This window comes from Lithobates pipiens, unplaced genomic scaffold (genome assembly GCF_037356315.1).
Source record: "Lithobates pipiens isolate NorthernLeopardFrog02 unplaced genomic scaffold, aLitPip1_a1.2 Scaffold_18, whole genome shotgun sequence".
In the NCBI taxonomy this organism is placed as follows: Eukaryota; Metazoa; Chordata; class Amphibia; order Anura; family Ranidae; genus Lithobates; species Lithobates pipiens.
In genome coordinates, this window is record NW_027507758.1 from 96,504,733 (window position 1) to 96,525,963 (window position 21,231).

Here is a 21,231-nt window from a genome sequence, read left to right on the forward strand (position 1 = left end):
CTGTGTGTACGCTCCATCGGACAAACTTTTTTGGTTTTCATCTGACTTTTGTTGGCTGTGCGAACGGACAAACTTTCTGGCAACAAAACTCCGATGGAGCAAAGTCTGATTGTGTGTACAGAAAACCATAGGATTTTTGTACAAAGTACAAAACAGGCATGCTCAGAACCAATGCAAAAGATCAGCCAACAATACAGAAGTTGACCAAAGGTGGCGGTAAAGAGCAGAAAAACCACATGATTTGGTGAAAGTTGGCTGAAAAAGTCCTGCTGTGTGTATGCAATACAAGTTCAGGGCCAACGCCCTTTGTACAAAAATCCAAGGGAAAGTTTGTACAAAGTCCTATCGTGTGTATGAGGCTTTAGAGAGTTTTTTTTTTTCTTGGAAGAGTGCATGTGATCAGCACAAGGCCAATCAGCACTGTCCAGACAGAGGATCAAGAGTCCTGCAACCTCATTAGGACAGAGTAAAATTAAAACGCCTCCTACAAGCTTTAACCAGACATTGATAGAAGTCACAATACTGCTGATGAGAAAAGGTATTCAGCAGTTTAAATTTAGTAAAACAATTGCATTTCCATGTTCTGTGTACTGTGGGAGACCAAATGTAGTGAATGCAGGGTCCTGGGTTTAGTAACACTTTAATCACTTCCCTTACATCTTGTTCCTATGCTGTATCCCTAAAGATTATAAGCTTGTAGGGGAAGAACCCACTCCTCATTTGTTCCTCATTGTTCTTACACTTTGCAAAACAAATGTATTTGTTTTTAGTACATTGTGTGTATTACATGTACTAGCTTCCCTAGTACATCCATTACTTTGTACATCATCATGGGAGAGGACGGCGCTATATAAATATTGGCTCTAGCTCGCCATTACATGATCCATAGTTTTCCAGACCAATAAGTAATCAAATATCTGTAAATGTGAAAGAAAAAAAAAAAAAGAAAAAAAACTATAACCAGCAAATGTGCATATTATTGTTTCATGCATGTAAAGAGAACTTTGTAATGCACATATATTTGCTCTCAAGGGATATTTATCATGCAGGTTACTGGACAGGATCAGTTGCAAAGCAAACTGACTCATTTAGCAAAGCATTTCTTGCCTAACCTGTGCTTTAAATCTTACGCTGGATCCTATGCCACAATGAATGTTTCTCGTCCCAGCAGCACATCCTCCCCCTTTCCTTCATCCCCCCCCCCCACTCATTTGCTAAAAGCGAGTTAAACCAGATTTACTCTCCAAGTTGCTCTAGTTGGAAAACACATGGTTGAGAACTCTCTCCTTGCCCCTATGGAGTAGATTTAATAAAACTGGGGCACCCAGAATTTGGCGCAGCTGTGCAGGGTAGCTTATCAGCCTCTAACTTCAGTTTGTTCAATCATGCTTCGACAATAAAACCTAGAAGCTGATTGGTTACTATGCAGAGCTGCACCAGATTCTGTGTGCACCAGCTTTAGTAAATCTCCGCCTGTGCGATATATTACCAAACACCAGCCCTGTCAAATGAGAGAGTCACATGTTGTCTATACACGTTTGCAACTGGGGCTCTCTCTCAAAGTGGGGCTATTTCTTTAAGTGGGAGCACTTCTGACTTTGCACTCATCATTATCTGATTTTCTCATCTGAAAATCTCTTCCCTCATCCGACAGGTAAGTGCGAACCATCTCCACCCAAAAACTGAAACACTGCTATCTGCTTTTCTTATGTCTATTTAATAATTACTGGTATGTTATTTTTGCTTAAATGTCTGTAGACCTGTCCACATTACAATGCTTTGTTATCTCCCTTATCTTACCCAAAATGATGGCCCGTTTAACTTTAGTGCCCTCTTACTAGTCCAGGGCTTGACAAATTTTCTTGGAATCTAGGAGCCAGCTAAAAAAGTTAGGAGCCAGGTCCGTGACGACGATCCGGACCGGTCCCTGGTCTGACATGGAGACGAGTGAGGGGAAGATGGGCCCCCCCCCCCCCGCAGCTGTCTCCAAGTCATTGCCCATAGCTGTTAGGAGGGACCTTTTATTTATTTCAAATGACTATTTTTTTAAATTGCATTTTAGTGTAAATATGAGATGTGAGGTCTCTCTGACCCCAGATCTCATATACAAGAGGACCTGTCATGCTTTTTTCTATTACAAGGGATTTTTACATTCCTTGTAAGAGGAATAAAAGTGACATTTTTTAAAAAAAAGAACAGTGAAAAAAATAAAAATAAAAAGTTAAAATAAGAAAAACATTTTTTTTTTTAAATGCGCCCTGTCCTGCCAAGCTTGCGTGCATTAGTGAACGCATATGTGAGTAGCGCCCGCATATGAAAGCGGTGTTCAAACCACACATGTGAGGTATTACCGTGATCGGTAGAGCTAGAGCAATAATTCTAGCCCTAGGCCTCCTCTAACTCAAAGTGCAACCTGTAGAATTTTTTTTAAACGTCACCTATGGAGATTTTAAAGGGTAAAAGTTTGTCACCATTCCATGAGCGGCACAATTTTGAAGCATCACATGTTGGGTATCAATTTACTCGGCATTATCTTTCACAATATAAAAAAAAAAAATTGGGCTAACTTTGCGGTGTGACAGACAGTATTGCAACGACCACCATTTTATTCTCTAGGGTGATATCTATATATATATATATATATATATTATAGTTTAGGGGTTCTAAGTAAAGAGATAGGCGGGCAGTAAAAATAGGCAGGGGAAGCTCTATTAGCATTGCTGGTTGTCATACCAACGGCCACCACAAGAGGGTGCCAGATTCCAGAAGGAACCGTAGGACCGCAGGCGGCCTCAATTACCGGCCGCCGCCGGCGCGGCCAGGCGCGATCACGCTGGGGGGGTCCACGGAGACAGGATACCCCCAGCTGTGCTGCCCCAGGCGCCAGGTCGCTAATTCTTATTTTTTTAACAATCAGGAGTGCTTTATTAAACATACACATAATACAAAATCTGCATACAAGGCATACTGTAACATCGTACCAAGGTCAGCAAAACAATCATAGTGAACACTGAGGATCTGTGAGCCAAAGGATAGCTATGACAATGATATAACCCTCTTAGGGGGGAAAAAAAGGGTGAAGGCAAGACAGCCGATTCAGAAAAAGAAAAGAGGAAAGGAGGAAAAGAAAACAGAAAAAAAAAAAAAAAAAGGGGGGGTGAGAGTAGAGAGGGGGGAGGAGATGTCAGAGAAAGGGGGAGGGGAGGAGAGGGAGCTCACCAGAGAGAGACAAGAAAACGCAAGAGGGGTAAGACACAGGGCACCTCGCCACCCTCCGCCCATTATTCAAGGGTAGGTCCAGTCCAAGGGGACCATACCTTGTCAAACTTCCAAGGACATCTCCTACTTAGATAAGTCAATTTGTAAAGAGGCAACACAGCATTGATTTTATTCTCCCATGCAGACACCCTAGGCGGCACTGAGGATGTCCATCGCACCAGAATCTCCCTCCTAGCATAGAAACAAAGGATAGAGATAAGGATCTTACTGTGGTGTGACCTCTGATCATCCTCTTGTACCCCCAGGAGAGCGACGGTATATCACCATGCCATGCCATGCCTCCCACAACCTAGCCATCCTGGGAATATCCTTTGGCAGTAAAACACCATACAAGGAGGAGAGGGGCTTTCGTAGTTCACCATCAGACAGAAGATCCTCCACTGGATCCAACTGGAGCAGGGGGGGAACCGGGAATTGGGCCCTGGCTGCATGACGTAGTTGAATGTAACGGAAATACATCCAACCCGGTAGATCATGTTTCCCAGTCAGCTGTGTAAAAGTCAGTAGGGTGCCGTTAGGCATAATATCCTTGAGTGTCATTATCCCATACCTAGCCCACACCCGGTGGTCCGGAACCGTACGAAAGTGTTGCAAGTTGGGATTACCCCAGAGTGGCTGAGCAGGAGACCATTGCGCGGCAACCGAGAATCTACGCCTAGCCACAACCCACGCCTTCAATGTAGTTTTTGTCGGGATAGGGAGATCAGAGTGAGCCCTCACCCCCTTATACACCAGATCCTGAAGATCTCGTCTGGTACCCACCCGCGCCGCCTCCACATGCACCGCAGCGTTAGAGCGACTCCCATCCAACCACCAGTGCGCTGTAACCAATATTGCCGCCCAATAATAGGCCCGCACATCGGGGAGAGCAAGTCCCCCCAAATGTGTAGGAAGGCGCAATGTAGCCCTAGCCAGACGAAGGGTCATACCATTCCACAAAAAGGAGGTAAGGTATCCATCCAGTTCACGAAAAAAGGAGGCCTGAACACACCAGACTATTTCTAAAAATGTAGTTGAGCTTGGGCAGCAGCACCATCTTAAAGATACTGATGCGACCCAGGAGGTTTAGTGGCAACCCAGCCCACGACCGAAATCGGTCTTTGACAAAACGTAATAAGGGGCTTATATTCAGTCTGTAATAATGAGTGGGATCTCTAGATACCAGCACCCCCAAGTACTTAAAAGACGATACCCATTCCAAAGGGCCAGAATCCACGCCATCACCCACCCCTCCATCCAAGGGAAGCAAACTCGACTTCGACCAGTTAATACGGATACCGGAGTGAGCTCCAAACTGGTCGAAGATCCGTAAGGCGGCTCCTAATGAGGGGCCAGCATCCCTCAGATAGAGCAGGGCATCATCCGCATACAGCGAAATCTTTTCTTCCACTCCGCCCACCACCAGTCCCTGAACTCCCGGGGACTCCCTGATGTAAATCGCCAGGGGCTCCAAGGCCAGGGCAAATAACCCGGGGGACAAAGGACATCCCTGACGCGTGCCTCTGTGGAGTGAGAACAGCTCCGAGAGTCGATCGTTGGTGCGCACCCTAGCCCGGGGCGCCCTGTAGAGCAATTGCAGCCAACGCAAAAAACCGGGGCCAAACCCAAAGCAACGAAGCACCTCCCAAAGGTATCCCCACTCCACAGAGTCAAACGCCTTTTCTGCGTCAAGGGACGCCACCACCCGGGAACCACTATTGTCATGCGAAATAGAAAGATTAAGGAAAAGACGACGTATATTGATGTCCGTGCCCTTACCAGGCATGAAACCAGTTTGGTCGGCATGGATCAACTTCGAAACGACCGATGTGAGTCGGGTGGCCAGAACCTTTGCTAGTATTTTGGCATCTACATTTAGTAGAGATATGGGTCTGTAGGAGGAGCACTCCTGCGGGTCCTTACCCAGTTTGGGGATAAGGACAATGACCGCTTCTTCCATGGACTCAGGAAGGGCATCCGCCGCCCCGAGTCCCAAGAACAAGGCAGTAAGTTTAGGGGCAAGGAGCTCCATATTTTGTACATAGAATTCCGATGGTAACCCATCCATACCCGGGGCCTTACCCGGCTGAAGCGCCCCAATCACCGCCTGTACCTCCTCCAGGGTAATATCGCCATCCAGCATATCCCTGTCCGTCTGAGATAACATAGGGAAGGGGGATCTGCTGCAAATAATTCCGCGTCTCTGCGGAGTCAGGCCCAGCACGAGAAGTATAGACCCCTCTAAAAAAGTCAAGGAACCGAAGATTAATGGCAGCAGGGGAAGACAGTAGATCCCCAGTGACATCCCGAATCTGAGCTATATGTGTGGATCCCATCTGCCCCTTTGCCAGCCAGGCCAGCAGCCGCCCATTCCTATCACCGAATTCAAAGACTCGCTGCCTAGCGTGTAGCATAGATTTTTTAGTCTGTTCCACCCTACACAGCGAGAGCTCCCGCAACGCGCCCTGCCACCGTAAGTAGTTAGAACCGCTGGGATCCAAGATGTAGGTCGCCTCCCGCCTCCCAGCCTCCCCCTCCCGCTCCCGCACGGTCCGCTCAGCCTCCCTCTGCACATGGGAGATATGGGAAATGAAAGCCCCCCTCGTCCAGGCCTTAAAAGGATCCCAGGCAGTCAGCACAGGTGTCTGTACCTCATGAGTAGTCCAATACTGACAGAGTGCTTCAGTCATCGGTTCCAGAACCCTGTCATCCGTCACCCAGAAGCCCGACAAACGCCAGAGTCTCAGTCCAGGGGGGTCTATCCAGAGATAAGGTTAGGCACAGTGGGGAGTGGTCCGAAATACCCCTGGGCAAATGGCGGACCTCCTGCGTCCACACAAGCGCCCCGGAAGAGGCATAAACTAAATCAATTCTGGAGAGAGCTCTGTGTGATGCCGAGTGGCATGTATACTCCCGATCACGCGGGTGGTAATGCCGCCACACATCAGTCAGAGCGAAGGTAGTGGCCCACTGCTGTAACTCAGAGGAAGACCTGTGCCCGAGGTGTAGTCTATCAAGATCATCCCTAGGAGTCAAGTTAAAATCGCCGAATATAAGGATCTCCTGTGTGGAATAGCCCATCACCACCCGCATAATGTCATAGAGAACCGTCGAATCGGCTGGAGGGGGAAGATATAGTCCCACCAAAACCACGTTTCTCCCACAGACAGTCAGGTGTAGGATCACAAACCTTCCCCCAGGGTCAGTACGGACATCCAGAACCTGAGACGGGAGAGATTTCCGGATCAGTATGCTAACCCCCCTAGCATAGTTCGAGTAGGTAGAATGGTAATGCGTGCCAACCCACGCCCTCCGGAGACCCAGGATCCGCTGGCCAAGCATATGCGTCTCTTGGAGAATACACACGTGGGGGGCATACCTCTGCAAGTACTTAAACACCAGAGACCTCTTAACAGCAGAGTTTAGCCCCCGCACGTTCCAAGATAAGATGGAGACATTAGCCATACTGTGCATTACAAAGCCATCGGACCCAGGCCGCCCCCCCCTCCCCCAGCCACCAATCCCCAGAGATCACACCACAGTGCCTGTCACATACTGCCACCGTACCCATGTATAGACATGTACCCCCACAGGTTAGCTCGCGCCTTGTATTATAGTAGCAACTCCGAACAAAACAGCAAACAAAACCACAAAAAAACATAAAAACACAAAACACAACCCCACCGTCTGCAACTGCAGACACGCAATCCCAAACCATAACCCCCCCCCCCCCCCCCACCCCGCACCCCCCTACAACTGGCGATGCATTGGTTCCCATACCCAATTACAAAAACGCAACAGTAAGAAATATCAAAGGGACGTTAGCTGACAGCAAAAATCCCCCACCCTACAAGACAGTAGAGATCCTGGAACGCTAACATATTAACATTCTCCTAAGCACACTTAGGGGCACACAACTTAAGCAAAGACATGTAAATGAACACTGCCTCCCACATTCCAAAAACACATAAAAAAATAAAAAAAAGGGGGGGGGGGAAACAGTCAAAGAGGAGGGAGGACATCCCGGGTACACAGCATCATACATATACATTCCCCCCCACCCCCCCCCCCCCCTCCGGATACCCTCCATGAAATAACCCCCCACCCAAATGTCCAAACGTCCAGCTGCAAAGGCTTGTATATCCCCAGCAACATGTAGGCATGTTCCCGGCCAGACATCCAGCGCCACAAGTGAAGAGGGGGGGGGGGGGAAGACCCCCCCACCTGGTAACCCCCGTTCCCTGTCGGCAAAGCCAATGAGAGCATAAAGGGAGCACGCCACCCCCACCCAAAACCAATACATGAACCCAAGTTCAACATTCAGGCAGAACGACATGTTCACAGGCAGGGAAGGGGCTTTGTGTCACAGTAACAGATAGGACAGTACCTCATCCGATGCAGTTGGCCAGCCTGCGCACAAGGCACCACCAGCAGTGTAAAAAGAGAAATGAGGAATACAGCCAGAGTACCCAAATAAACAGGGGAGTAGAGAAAACAGTGGGACAAAATAGAAGCTTGCACTCTTCACCCCCGGGGGGGGCAAGGTCTCCAACACGCGGCCGCGTCCCGCGGCGAGGTGAAAAATTGCACTGTCTCACCATCTTGGACCCGCAACTTGGCAGGGAACAGGACACTGCACTTAATTTTTCTCGCCCGCAAACCCGCCTTCACTTGGTCAAACGCACGGCGGAGCTTCTGCGTTTCCATGGAGTAGTCTGGAAAGAAGAGAAGCCTGGCATTGTGGTACGATAGGTCACCCTGCGGAAGTTCAACATGCGGAAGATTAGCGTCCGTGGACGAGCTCCGGGCGGTCCGGGGGCAGGAGGCACGCGGTGCGCCCGCTCCACAGTAAAGTACGGGGAAAATTGTGCGTTCGGTAGCAGGGACCTTAGCAACTCCTCCACGAACACCGTCGGATTCTTCCCCTCCTCACCCTCCGGCAGACCGACAAGGCGGAGGTTATTCCTCCTATTCCTGTTCTCGGCGTCGTCCACTTTATACTCCAGGGCGCGAACCCGAGTCTGAAGGGAGCGAATGGAGGCCGTGTGCTCTGCCACCGTGTCCTCAGTCAGGCTGGACCTGTGTTCAACCTCCGTCACCCGAGACCGTAGCTTGTCCAAGTCCTGCCTGATGAGCCCGACATCTAGCTGCACCGCTTCGATCTTATTGGTGAGGGTCGCCTGACAGGTGGCGATCGCCGCCATCACTTCTTGAAAGCCAAGCTGTCTCTCCTCCGCCGGGTCCGCCATCTCCGTCTGCGAGGCCATGTTTTGTAGACACCTCGAGGAGGCCGCAGCACGCGGGACCTCTTGCGACCCAGAAGTCTCAACAGGCAGCGGGAAATGGAGTCTCTTGCCCCTGTGCCTTGTTTTGGAGGACATCTGCCGCAAGATAGGCAGTGTATATAGCCCACAGGCTGTCCGGAGTCAGGATAAAGACAGGATATCCAGCAGAGCTCTAAATCTTGCTGCCTCCTAGATCGCCATCTTGGCCACGCCCCCCCCAGGTCGCTAATTCTAGTCGCAAATGCGACCTTGTGCCCTGGTTTTGTCGAGCCCTGTGCTAGTCTGTTTCTGAAGTAAGAATTTTGCCCTGTTAACCAGCCAAGCTTTATTATCTCCCAGTTTCCGATTTGAAATCCACCCACACCCCACCCTAGCAGTATAAATATAAGCTTCTTTTGGGGGAAGCATTTGCAGGGGGCACACATTTGCAACTGGGGCCCTTTCTCAAAGTGGAGCTCATTCTATAAGTGGGAGCACTGACTCTGCACTTCAGCGAAGGGACACAAGAAAAAAACTTTATATATAGAATATACACACACACACACACACACACACACCTCACAATAAAAATCTCCAAGACCCTGGGCCATGTCCCTTCATATAAATCCCACTCCCATATTACCTCCCTCACCCTCCTGCTTCTCCTAACCTCTGGGGATATACCCCCAAACCCTGGGCTTCCATCATTTAACTGTACCCCATGCACCCATCACCCTGCACCCTCTGGCAGCAGCTGCAATCAACACAATTTAGTTCCCATTTCTATTCTTCCCAAGACCAGACTCCCTTTCTCTTGTGCCCTTTGGAACTCCCGCTCTGTCTGCAACAAACACCTTTTTACATGACCTCTATATCGCCAACTCATTTAACCTACTCGCCATTACCAAAACCTGGCTCCACAAATCCGACACCGTCTTCTGCTGTGCTATCCCATGGTGGTCTTCTCTGGACTCACTCCCACAGATACAGTGGACGTAAGGGAGGAGGTGTCTGAATCCTTCTAGCCGAACATGACACCTTTCAGGTACTTCAGCCCCCTCCCTCTCTGTCACTCTCCTCTTTCGAAGCGCACTGCATTCGTCTTTTCACTCCAGTTTCTCTATGGATAGCTGTGATCTACAGGCCCCCTGGACCAGCATCAACCTTTCTTGATGACTTCTCTGCTTGGTTATCTTACTTTCTTTCCTTTGAAATCCCCACAATCATTCTCGGGGACTTCAATATCCCTAATACTACTAACACTCCTGCCCCTTACTTCTACTCACTCTGAAGGCAATACCCTTGACCTCGTTTTCTCTCACCTTTGCACTCCATGCAACCTCTCTAACTATCCATTCCCTCTCTTTGAACACCACTTTATTGGTTTCACTCTCTCTCTCTCCTCCACCTCCTCTCCCTCAAACTGCCTAAAATCTACCTGCAGAAACCTACATCATCTCAACCCTTATTGTCTTTGCTATCGACAACCTCTACGACAAAATGTCACCCTTATTCTGCACCAACCTAGCCACTTCTGTCTACAACTCTTCACTTATAGCCTCACTGACCCCCCTCGCTACATACAGAATCAGGCCCCCGACCCCTCCAACCTTGGCAAACAGATGATACTAAAAGTCTGAAAAAAACGTAGTCGTGCTCATGAGCTCCTGTGTCGTAAGACTAAGTCTCAGAGATTTCAACCAATATAAATCTGCACTCCAAAAATACAATTCCAGCCTCCTCTCTGCCAAGCAGACCTATTTTATCACTCTCATTAGCAACTTATCATCCCGTCCCCATCAACTCTTCTTTACCTTCAACTATCTACTTCATCCTCCACCCGCCAATTCACTCACTGCTCAGGAGATCACCAATCACTTCAAACAGAAGATTGATACAATTTGTGAGTTTATCTCTACTGTTCGATACCCTCCACGCTTTACACTTCATGCCTACAGGCACAATCATTACTTCCCTCTTTCAACCCCACCACTATAGACGAGGTTGCTAAACTACTTGGTAATGTCCCCCTTACCACCTGCCCTCTGGATCCTGTTCCTTCACAAATGCTATGTTCGCCCCCTGGCTCTATGCTACACTCCTTAACCCACATCTTCAATCTCTCCCTCTCTTCTGGCATCTTCCCCAACTCTATAAAACATGCACTTGCCAGACCCATACTTAAAAAGTCCTCACTGAGATATAGGGTGAGAAAAGGGGAACCTAGGCTCAGCTTTTAACTATATTCCACCCCCCTGTCGCAACATTTAAGTATTAATCGCTATATAACCCTTCCCACATCTACCACCTGTATATAGTCAATAATATAACAATGTGCAAATTTACAGATTCTTTTCTATTATTCATCTAACCATAATCCTTGTTATATTCCTGTACTACATTTTTTGTTATTGTTATATATTTTTATACCTGTACCATCACTTAACTGTTTTATACTCTGACCTTGCAAATAATAAAAATCGTTTGTAAACAAAAAAAAAGCCCTCACTGGACCCATCCAATCTCAACAATCTACGCCCCATCTCCTTACTCCCCTTCTTATCCAAACTCCTCGAACGTCTGGTCTACAATCAACTGAGGGTTCACCTCGCTGGTAATAGCCTTCTTGATCCCCTTCAGTCTGGATTTCATCCTCAACACTCCACAGAAACTGCTCTCTTAAAACTAACAAACGATCTACTAATGGCCAAAACCAATTGACACTATTCTGTACTCCTACTCCTGGACCTCTCTGCTGCCTTTGATATGGTTGACCCCCGCTCCTTTTAAAAAACTCCACGCCTTTGGTCTCTGTGACTGTACTCTTCGCTGGTTCTCTTCCTACTTATCCAACCGCACCTTTACCGTTTCTTACAACTCTACTTCCTCCTCTCCTCTTCCTTTCTCTGTTGGGGTCCCCCCAAGGTTCTGTTCTTGGACCTCTCCTATTTTCAATCTACACCTCCTCCCTGGGTAGCCTCCCATGGCTTCCAATACCATATCTATGCTGACAACACCCAAATCTATTTCTCTACCCCTTAGCTCACTCCCTCTGTCTCCTCATGTATCACTAATTCACTATCAGATATATCAGTCTGGATGTCACAACACTTCCTCAAACTAAATCTATCCAAAATCGAACTTATAATTTTTTCCTCCCAAATATGCCACTTCCCTCATCTCTCTGTCAAAATCGATGGCACAACTATAAGCCCATCCCCACATGCCAAGGTTCTAGGTGTAGTCCTGGACTCTGCACTCTCCTTTAAGCAACACGTCCAATCAGTGTCAAAATCTTGCCGCCTCAACCTCCGCAACATCTACAAAATACACCCCTTTCTAACCAATGACACAACAAAGCTCTTAATTCACTTGCTGGTCATCTCTCGCCTACTGCAACTCCCTTCTTATTGGCTTACCTCTACATAGACTATCACCTCTTCAATCCATCATGAATGCTGCTTCCAGACTCATCCGCCTTACCAATCACTGTCTGCTACTCCTCTGTCAATCCCTCCACTGGTTTCCGCTCGGCCAAAGCATTAAATTCAAAATACTAACAACTACGATAAAAGCCATCCACAATTTCGCCCCCAGCTACATCACTAGCCTAGTCTCTAAATACCAACCTACTTGTTCTCTTCATTCCTCTCAAGATCTCCTGCTCTCTAGCTCCCTCGTCGCCTCCTCCCATGCTCTCCTCCAGGACTTTTCCAAAGCCTCTCCAATCCTATGGAATGCCCTACCCCAAGCTGTCCGCTTATCTCCTACTTTATTAGCTTTTAGACGATCCCTGAAAACCCTTCTCTTCAGAGAAGCCTACCCTAGCCACACCTAACAACTGTATTTTCATTTTCTCGATCAGCTCATCCCCCACAGTTATTACCTTTTGTTTCCACTTGACCCTCCCTTCTAGATTGCAAGCTCTGATGAGACGGGCCCTCTGATCCCTCCTGTATTGATTTGTATTGCAAGTGTACAGTCTGCCCTCATGTTGTAAAGCGCTGCGCAAACTGTTGGCGTTATATAAATCCTGTAGAATAATAATAATAATAATAATAATAATAATATACTCAGATGTATGGGACAATACCTACATTAGCAGTAAGAACGGAGCAGGGGAGGAATAAAGAAAAGGCACATTTATGCTGCTGGGGAGGGAGGCATTAAAGCCACCTGTTGCTTTGCTCTGCATGAGTAACGAAAAATAAAATAAAATCACAGATTTGCTTTAAAACTATTTTTTTTTTAACTCCGCATGTAACCCAAGAAACAAAAGTATCAGGTCAAAAATGTGATACTTCCTTTACATCACTCACCTTGACTTATACAACGTTCACATTGACCTCACTGAACACATTCACTTTGGAGTATAAATCATATAAGATGCATTTATCAAGCAAAGGATAACAAATTTGTAATTTCAGTTGAAATCAATAAATGGCCCACCCTCCATAGACAGAACACAACCTACATAAAGGTCACCTAACTTTAGCCGTCTACAGACATGGGATGGCAAGGCACCCTTATGTTCATTTTCAGATGGCGATTGGGATCTGATCACGTTCACAGGGAACAGATAATTGAACAAGAAAGATAACCTGGCCCAGATTTTTATTGTTCCCCAATGAGCAGTGTTGTTAGCACTAACTAGTGCACATGTGTCAAACACAAGGCCCGTGGTCTGAATTAGGTCCTCCAGGCCATTTCAGGTGGCCCTCATTTCCCCTGCAGCTGCTCCTCTCTATCCCTGCCTTGTGGTGCTCTATAATGTAAGGGACAGTGGAGGACCCTTGATTTTGGATGGCTCTTCACATTTGATGTAAGAAGAGGGATAAGGTGCTCTCTTTTTTTTTTGTAAATAGTTTTTATTGAAAGGTTTTCACAAAAAAATATACAGTACAATGATAAACAGTCATTAATGACTCTCCCAAACTATCTCAACATTACATAACGTAGTACAATCAGACAATAGGAGGAAGTAGAGAGCTTGGTTATGAACATACTGCAAAACAAAAAGAAACATAACAGTAAACAAAACAATAGGGAACAGGGAATGGTTGGTCTGATACATGTCCGAAAGGAAAGACCCATATGAATACAAATGTAGATCACAGTAAGGAGTGTTACAGTATATCAAGAATAATTAAACTCTAGGGTGAAGAAAAACAAAGGAAGAAGATTTTACGGCAGGTGAGTACTCTTATACCAAGTGTTCCAAATTCGCCAATGATTATCAAACTGAATTTTTTTCCCCATTCTGAGGGCCAGGACTAGCTCATAAGAATAGTGTAGGGAGGTGGTCGACCATACCTCAGAAACATTGGGGGCTTGGTCATTCTTCCAGAATCTCGCTATCAGTGACCTAGCCACCAGGAGGATGTGGGAGACAACAAACCTAAAGTTAGGCGGGTATCTCTCAATACCTAGGTTAAGGACTGCTAGACCTGGTTCAGGGGTAGAGAGGAGACCTGTAATATCAGAGATAGCTCTAAAAATAGTATTCCAAAAGCTCCGGAGATGTTTACAGGACCAGAACATATGAAGTAGATTACCAACCTCTCCACAATTCCTCCAGCACAGGGGGGAGGACTCGGCCAGGCCAAATTTAGAGATCCTAAAAGGAGTAAGGTACCACCTTAGGGCAATCTTCTGGGCTAGTTCCCAGTGCCCAACGCACCTGGAGGCCTTGTAGTTAGCTTTGAATGCCTGACTCCATTGCGCCTCAGAAAAGGCGCAACCTAAGTCCTCCTCCCAGCGCAGGAAGGGACGAGATTTGCTAAAAACACGTTTTTGTTGTAGGAAATTGTAAAATAGAGAAATTCCTTTAGGTAAAGGGGGGTTAGCATTGAGAAACTGCCAGAGAGGCTCGGCTACCGAAACACTAGTGACTCCACCACCTCGGAGCAAATGGGCTATTTGATAGTGTTTGTATATGTCTTGAGGGCTTTAATTGGAATTGTGTCCGCAGGGATTGGTATGGGATCATGGAGGGGCCCTGGAAAAGATCCTGCAACGACTGCAGCCCCTTCTTGGTCCAGTCTTTAACAGAGAAATCGGGAATTAAGGATTCTAAGGACACTAGGGGAATGGGCAGGGGGACCAATTTATCGGACTGAGGTGTGGACCTAAGAAGATCTCGCCAGGCTTGCAAGGAAGCCCGAACTGGAGAGGCCAGGGCTTAATCGAATCAGTGAGAAGAAGAAGTTTTAGATCGCGGGTGGGGGTAAGGGCTCGTTCGAGGCAGCACCACTTCGGTTCTGTGGCCGAGTTGAACCAATGGGAGATCTGAGCCAGTCTGGATGCAAGGTAGTAGTCTTTTAGATCCACCAAGCCCATACCCCCAGCCAACCTATGCTTCAGTAAGAGTGTTTTGGGACATCTAGGTTTTTTAGAGCTCCAGATGAATTTATTCATCAGGAGATTGAGGCCTAAAAGATGCTTCCTTGAGGGAGAGACCGGTAATGCTCTAAATGTGTACAAGATTTGGGGGAGTAATAGCATCTTAAAAGAGGCTAATCGTCCCGACCACGAAAGTTCGTATTTAGCAAGCCTATTAGCCTCTACCGTAAGTTTGTCAATAAGAGAAGGGAAGTTAGCCTCCGCTAGTTGACAAGCTGATACGCTTAAATTTATGCCCAGGTATGGGATGGTGGAGTCACACCATTTGTATGGAAACTTGGACATCAGCTGTGTCCGAAGAGGAGGTCTAAGGCCGGTATCAAGTATCACTGACTTGGAAAAATTCACTTTGTAGTAGGAGATCAGGCTAAAGTCCTGAAGTATCTGATGGGCCTGTGGCAGGGAGGAGGTTGGGGAAGTCAGGAAAAGAATGATATCGTCTGCGAAGAGGTTGATTTTATGTGGTCCTTCCTGCATGGGAATACCTGTGATTAGAGGGTGAGAGCGGACTTTTTCTGCCAGCGGTTCAATAAGGAGGTTGAAAATCGTAGGGGATAGTGGGCACCCTTGCCTGGTGCCATTGGAAATGGGGAAGGGAGATGACCGCATATTGGAGGTGTAAACCTGTGCCGAGGGGGCCGAATATAGGGCAAGGATGGCCGAGAGGAACGGTCCCCCAAAGCCAAATTTGCGAAGAACCCTGTCCATGTAACCCCAATGGATCCGGTCGAACGCCTTCTCCGCATCCAAGGAAAGGAGCAGAGAAGGCGTTCGACGGGCTTCTGCAAATTGGAGAACCCCTATAACACGTCTAGTGGCGTCTGAAGCTTGCCTACCGGGTGTGAACCCCGACTGATCTGGATGAATCAGCTGGGGGATGAAGGGGAGGAGTCTTTGGGCAAGAATTTTAGCATAAATTTTGATGTCAGTGTTTAAAAGGGATATAGGCCTAAAATTAGAGGGGGTATTAGGTTCTTTACCTGGTTTGGGAATCGTTACTACGTAGGCTCTAAGCATCTCTGGGGGGAATGAGGCGGATGAGAATGCCTCGTTCTCTCTTTTTTTAATATACACTATAGGATTGTAACAGACCTTGGTGCCTCCTCACCCTCTTGTCGGGCCCTGTTTCAAGCCACATTCCTGTTGGAATATTGTGTCTAGGTTTCAGGTGGACTGAAACCCAGACACAAGGTTCAAAACCCAGACTGTCGAGGTGAATTCCGGACAGGTGGCAACCCTACCTGCCCTTCTCAGCTTAAGTCTTAAATTTATTACTAATACCACTAATATTCAATATTCAAATACAGAGGCTATTATTTAATATAATAAAGAGTAGATACATTTATGTAGTCTTACAGATACAACCAGCCGTTTGATGCTGGATGTTGGGACTGACACCATAATAGGCGGGGACATTATCCGGTGATGTCCCTATATAAGTCGTCGCGCGGGAGCCATTGTGAGTGCAGGGAGCGGCGAGTCAAGATCTGAAAAGAAGAAGAGAACAGAAGAACAGAAGGCGGCGGCGGCGGCTACGACAGTGACGACAGCGGCGACAGAAGACCGGGCCACCGCCTGTAAAAGAGCTATAAGAAGGCGCGGTGGCCCGGCAGAAGAACCGAAGAGGGGGACAAGATCCCCGAAGTCGGAAGAAGGGCGGCGGCGAGGAAGAAAGCCGGGCTCCTCCGCCAACAAAAGAGCTAGAAGAAGATATTGGAGGAGTCCGGCGAGAAGGCCCCCCCGAGCTGTGCAATAAACTATTTTTACCCTGTGTTGTGTTTTTTTTTACTTTTTTCACAGGTGAATGGGTAGGGGTACATTGTACCCCATACTCATTCACATAGGGTGGGGGGCTGGTATCCGGGGGCCCCCTTATTAAAGGGGGCTCCCGGATTCCAATAAGCCCCTTGCCCGCAGACCCCCGACAACCAACGGCCAGGGTTGTCGGGAAGAGGCACTTGTCCTCATCAACATGGGGACAAGGTGCTTTGGGGTGGGGGGGCCGCGCGGCCCCCCCTTTCCCCAAGGCACCCCCCATGTTGAGGGCACGCAGCCTGGTACGGCTCAGGAGGGGGGGGAGCTCGCTCGTCCCCCCCTTTCCTGGCCGGCCGGGTAGCGTGCTCGGACAAGGGTCTGATGTGGACCTGGGGGGGAACCCCCACGCCGATTTTTCCGGCGTTGGGGTTCCCCTTTAAGTCCATACCAGGTGGCGGGCCAGCGACGTCTCCTTCGCGGGCCCCGCCTACCTGGAGACGTGCTCGAAATGAGCGGACTTTCTTCCGCGTGTGTGGGCGAGTCCATTCATTTCAAAAGTACGGCGGACTTAGTACGCCGTATTAGTCCGCTGAAAAAGTGCCGTGTGTGGGCAAGTAGCCCGTTCGGAAAGTCCGACGGACAGTCTGGCAGGAAGTCCGCCAGACTAAGTCTGTCGGATAGTCAGCTACATGTGTACGCGGCATTAGGGACACTCACACAACAGCTTCAATAACTTGTTACCTTTCAATTAGTCACATGCATCTTTTCAGAACTGTGCTTGCTCTACCAGTTATGAATTAGGGACACCGGCTTTCTTCTGTATAGTATCCTGGACTTTCCAGAACTAGACTGACTACATTTTTTACAACCTGAAGATAGGGAATCCCTGTTTTGCTTTTTGGTACAGTTCACTGCTTCAAGTCCAAAGATGAAATGGCTAAACAACCTATCATGTGGCAGTTTAAAGACCAATTCACAGCACAGGGCTTAGTCTATAATTATTTCTATCATCCAAGGCAAACAAGAGAGCGCCGGGACAGAGATACCAATACTGCAACTATTTTCCAATTACAGTAACTAATGTTGTTGTAGCTGTCAAAAAGCAATGCACTTCATATCCAAGACAATTTGACGGAAAAAATAAAAAAGAAGGGGGCTAGCTGCTGAGAAAGAACTACAAAAGGATATATATCTACCTGAATGATACTAATAAAAATCAGGCTGCTTTAAAAACATTATTATTAACTAGTAGTTTCTTGTACTTTGAATGAATGCTGTAGAGCAGTGGTCGCCAACCTTTCGGACCTCACAGACCACTAAATAGTTTGTCAGATTGAAAAAAAAAAAAAAACATCTAGTTCAACCAAAAAAAAAAAATATATATATGTATATGCACAATCCCATATACACAATCCTATACTCACAGTTGATGCAGAGGAAGGCAAAAAACCCCAGCAAAACATGATCCAATTTGTTAGAGCAGGGGGAAAAAAACCCTTCCTGATCCCCCTCCCCCCCCGAGAAGCAATCTGATTTTCCCTGCATCAATTTTACCTATAAATGTCAGTACCCAGTTATATTGTGTACATTTGGGAAAGAATCCAGGCCTTTTTTAAAGCAATCTACTGAGCTGGCCAGAACCACCTCTGCAGGGAGTCTATTCCACATTTTCACAGCTCTTACTGTGAAGAAACCTTTCCATATTTGGAGATGAAATCTATTTTCCTCTAGACGCAAAGAATGCCACCTTGTCCTCTGTGATGACCTTTAATTGAATAACTAATTTCACTATATGGACCACCTATGTATTTGTACATGTTGATCATATACCCTTTTAATCTCCTCTTCTCAAGAGGGAATAGATTCAGTTCCTCTAACCTTTCCTCATAGCCAAGTTTATCCATGCCTGTTATCAGTTTGGTCGCCATTCTCTGCACTCCCTCCAGTTGCCAAATATCCTTTTTGAGAACTGGTGCCCAAAACTGAACTGCATATTCCAGATGAGGTCTTACTAAAGATTTGAACAGGGGCAAAATTTAATCTCCCTCTCTGGAGTACATACCTCTTTTAATACAAGAAAGGACTTTGCTCGCTTTGGAAACCACAGCTTGGCATTGCATGCTATTATTGAACTTATGATCTACCAAAACCCCCAGATCCTTCTCAACCATTGACTCCCCCAATTGTACTCCTCCTAGTATGTATGCATATTCTTAGCCCCAAGTCTATAACTTTACATTTATCAACATTAAACCTCATCTGCCACATAATCCCCCAATTAGACAGAGCGTGGAGGTGGGCTAGAAATTGGAGACATCCTGTAAGGACGTTATTCCACTGCATAGCTTGGTGTCATCTGCAAAGACTGAAATGTTACTTCTAATCCCAGACCCAATATCATTTATAAAGATATTAAAAATCAAGGGTCCCAGCACTGAACCTTGGGGTACACCACTGATAACCTTAGACCATTCAGAGTAAGAATCATTAATCACTACTCTCTGAATTCTGTCTTTTAGCCAGTTTTCTATCCATTTACAAACTGATCTTTCCAATCCTATAGATTTTACCTTAAACATGAGCCGTGTGTGGGGAACTCTGTCAAACGCTTTTGCAAAATCCAAGTATACCACGTCCACCGCCACCCCTCTGTCCAAGGTTTTACTTACCACCTCATAAAAAGAAAATCAGGTTTGTCAAACTTCTGTCTTTCATGAATCCATGCTGTCTGTGGGTTAAAATATTTTTTTCCAGCAAGAACTCGTCTATGTGGTCTTTTATTAAACTCTCCAGCATCTTCCAGACTATAGAAGTTAAACAGGTCTATAGTTACTCAGTAAAGACTTTGATTCCTTTTAAAATATGGGCACCACGTTGGCTCTATGCCAATCCAGTGGTACCATTCCAGTTATTAACGAGTCCCTAAAAATGAGAAACAATGGCCTTAAAATGACAGAGCTCAATTTATTTAGGATCCGTGGGTGGACGCCATCTGGTCCAGGTGCTTTATCCACCTTTATTCTGTCTAAATATTTCTGGACCATATCTTTTTTGAGCCATTGTGGATCATTTGGGGCCGTGTCACTACCACCCCCATTATGGACATGCATTTCCCTATGCTCCTTTGTATTACACAGAGCTGAAGAAAGGATTTAATAAATGTGGCTTTTCTTTGTCCCCAGTCACCTACTCTAGATTATTTTGTAAAGGGCCTACATGCTCAGACCTGACCTTTTTCTATTAATATTTGGGAATATTCTGTTATATTCTTTGTGACATTTAAACGATGATGACGTTGCTTCATTTTTAAGTAGTAAACCACACCATTTTTAAAATCCTGCAAGGTTAAGGCATAATGTGCTAGTATGCATTGCAATACTAGCACATTATGAAATACTTAACTTAGAACGAAGCACTCCAGCAGTGCGCTGGTCTACTGAGAGGGCTTCCAACTTCACCCGGTCTTCCTTCTGGGTTTGTGTGCTTCGGTGTTCTGTTAAAACAACTCGTCCAAATCTCCAATCACATCACTTCCAATTACTATCCAGGATCAATAATTTGAGATTTCAACGAGGATGTTGTTTTGACACAAAACCACGGCTAAGGAGGAAAAAGTTGTCAGTGCCTTGGAGGCAGCCATTTTGTTGGTTAGTATTGGGTGGACCAACAATGTCCACTCGTATTATGTACTGTACTATATACGCTGCCAGTGTTGTGTCAAAACAGAAAACTCATCAAAATCTCCAATTACTGATGCTGGAGAGCAACTGGAAGGGACGCGATTGGAGATTGATGAGTTGGCTGTTTTGACAGAACACCGGCCATCCGATTGGCCATGCCGCAATGACATCACTTTGTAAGTGGGAGATGCAAGGCTCGGGCTGTGAAGGGACGATACGGCCCTCCAGCTGTGGCAAAACTGCAAGTCCCATGAGATATTTCAAGACCCTGACAATCAGAGGCATGACTCTAATGCCGCATACACACGATCGGAATTTCAGACGAGAAATGTTCGATGCAAGCTTGTTGTCGGAAAGTCTGACCGCGTGGATGCTCCATCGAACACTTGCTGTTGGAATTTCCGCACACAAATGTTGGAGAGCAGGTTCTCAAATTTTCCGACAACAAAGGAATGTCCAATCCTGTGTACACAATTTCCGACGCACAAAAGTCTACGCATGCTCGGAATCAAGCAGAAGGGGCTGCACTGGCTATTAAACTTCCTTTTTCTCGGCTCGTCGTACGTCTTATACATCACCGTGTTCTCACGTTCGGAATTTCCGACATTTGTGCGACCGTGTGTATGCAAGACAAGTTTGAGCCAACATCCTTCTGACAACGGTTTTGTTGTCGGAAATTCCAATCATGTGTACGCGGCATTAGAGGCAAAGGCATGGATGGGATTTGTAGTTTCACCACAGCTGGAAGGCAGAGGTTGCCTACTCCTGTCCTAAATGGTGCAGGTTTAGGAGATATTCACGGTACCTATAGGTAAGAAACTAGGCTTACCTGCAGGTACAAGTGCAAAAAGAGAAAGTTTACTTCCACTTTG

The 21,231-nt window shown here is 46.7% G+C and overlaps 1 protein-coding gene across 2 annotated transcripts in view; it reads right to left on the reverse strand.

Moving 5' to 3' along the window:
* The window catches only part of KIF16B (kinesin family member 16B), a 566,152-nt gene that overhangs the window by 510,954 nt on the left and 33,967 nt on the right, over positions 1-21,231 (reverse strand). The window lies entirely within an intron of this gene.